The sequence below is a fragment of the Musa acuminata genome, unplaced genomic scaffold, assembly GCF_036884655.1.
Source record: "Musa acuminata AAA Group cultivar baxijiao unplaced genomic scaffold, Cavendish_Baxijiao_AAA HiC_scaffold_1126, whole genome shotgun sequence".
NCBI lineage: Eukaryota > Viridiplantae > Streptophyta > Magnoliopsida > Zingiberales > Musaceae > Musa > Musa acuminata.
Window position 1 is genome coordinate 536192 of NW_027021339.1, and position 2500 is coordinate 538691.

Below are 2500 nucleotides of genomic sequence, written 5' to 3' on the forward strand. Positions count from 1 at the left end.
CAAAATGTCAGCCATCTCAGCACCCTGGAACCCCCCGGGTGGCACAGGGCTGGATGGGGCTTTCGTATAGCAGGGACGGTGCTGCCTCTCGCTTCGCTCGCTGTCCGCCGCTCGCCGCTCGCTCGCGCAGCCAAAAATGGCCAGTTTTGGCCCGTTTTTGGGCCGTTTTGGCCAGTTTTTGGCCTGTTCTTGCGTCGCGCGGTGACCGTCGTGAGCGGAGCAAAATGTCAGCCATCTCAGCACCCTGGAACCCCCCGGGTGGCACAGGGCTGGATGGGGCTTTCGTATAGCAGGGACGGTGCTGCCTCTCGCTTCGCTCGCTGTTCGCCGCTCGCCGCTCGCTCGCGCAGCCAAAAATGGCCAGTTTTGGCCCGTTTTGGCCAGTTTTTGGCCTGTTTTTGCGTTGCGCGGTGACCATCTTGAGCGGAGCAAAATGTCAGCCATCTCAGCACCCTGGAACCCCCCGGGTGGCACAGGGCTGGATGGGGCTTTCGTATAGCAGGGACGGTGATGCCTCTCGCTTCGCTCGCTGTCCGCCGCTCGCTGCTCGCTCGCGCAGCCAAAAATGGCCAGTTTTGGCCCGTTTTTGGGCCGTTTTGGCCTGTTTTTGGGCTGTTCTTGCGTCGCGCGGTGACCGTCGTGAGCGGAGCAAAATGTCAGCCATCTCAGCACCCTGGAACCCCCCGGGTGGCACAGGGCTGGATGGGGCTTTCGTATAGCAGGGACGGTGCTGCCTCTCGCTTCGCTCGCTGTCCGCCGCTCGCCGCTCGCTCGCGCAGCCAAAAATGGCCAGTTTTGTCCCGTTTTTGGGCCGTTTTGGCCTGTTTTTGGGCTGTTCTTGCGTCGCGCGGTGACCGTCGTGAGCGGAGCAAAATGTCAGCCATCTCAGCACCCTGGAACCCCCCGGGTGGCACAGGGCTGGATGGGGCTTTCGTATAGCAGGGACGGTGCTGCCTCTCGCTTCGCTCGCTGTCCGCCGCTCGCCGCTCGCTCGCGCAGCCAAAAATGGCCAGTTTTGGCCCGTTTTTGGGCCGTTTTGGCCAGTTTTTGGCCTGTTCTTGCGTCGCGCGGTGACCGTCGTGAGCGGAGCAAAATGTCAGCCATCTCAGCACCCTGGAACCCCCCGGGTGGCACAGGGCTGGATGGGGCTTTCGTATAGCAGGGACGGTGCTGCCTCTCGCTTCGCTCGCTGTTCGCCGCTCGCCGCTCGCTCGCGCAGCCAAAAATGGCCAGTTTTGGCCCGTTTTGGCCAGTTTTTGGCCTGTTTTTGCGTTGCGCGGTGACCATCTTGAGCGGAGCAAAATGTCAGCCATCTCAGCACCCTGGAACCCCCCGGGTGGCACAGGGCTGGATGGGGCTTTCGTATAGCAGGGACGGTGATGCCTCTCGCTTCGCTCGCTGTCCGCCGCTCGCTGCTCGCTCGCGCAGCCAAAAATGGCCAGTTTTGGCCCGTTTTTGGGCCGTTTTGGCCTGTTTTTGGCCTGTTCTTGCGTCGCGCGGTGACCGTCGTGAGCGGAGCAAAATGTCAGCCATCTCAGCACCCTGGAACCCCCCGGGTGGCACAGGGCTGGATGGGGCTTTCGTATAGCAGGGACGGTGCTGCCTCTCGCTTAGCTCGCTGTCCGCCGCTCGCCGCTCGCTCGCGCAGCCAAAAATGGCCAGTTTTGTCCCGTTTTTGGGCCGTTTTGGCCTGTTTTTGGGCTGTTCTTGCGTCGCGCGGTGACCGTCGTGAGCGGAGCAAAATGTCAGCCATCTCAGCACCCTGGAACCCCCCGGGTGGCACAGGGCTGGATGGGGCTTTCGTATAGCAGGGATGGTGCTGCCTCTCGCTTCGCTCGTTGTCCGCCGCTCGCCGCTCGCTCGCGCAGCCAAAAATGGCCAGTTTTTGCCCGTTTTTGGGCCGTTTTGGCCAGTTTTTGGCCTGTTCTTGCGTCGCGCGGTGACCGTCGTGAGCGGAGCAAAATGTCAGCCATCTCAGCACCCTGGAACCCCCCGGGTGGCACAGGGCTGGATGGGGCTTTCGTATAGCAGGGACGGTGCTGCCTCTCGCTTCGCTCGCTGTCCGCCGCTCGCCGCTCGCTCGCGCAGCCAAAAATGGCCAGTTTTGGCCCGTTTTGGCCAGTTTTTGGCCTGTTTTTGCGTTGCGCGGTGACCATCTTGAGCGGAGCAAAATGTCAGCCATCTCAGCACCCTGGAACCCCCCGGGTGGCACAGGGCTGGATGGGGCTTTCGTATAGCAGGGACGGTGATGCCTCTCGCTTCGCTCGCTGTCCGCCGCTCGCTGCTCGCTCGCGCAGCCAAAAATGGCCAGTTTTGGCCCGTTTTTGGGCCGTTTTGGCCTGTTTTTGGGCTGTTCTTGCGTCGCGCGGTGACCGTCGTGAGCGGAGCAAAATGTCAGCCATCTCAGCACCCTGGAACCCCCCGGGTGGCACAGGGCTGGATGGGGCTTTCGTATAGCAGGGACGGTGCTGCCTCTCGCTTAGCTCGCTGTCCGCCGCTC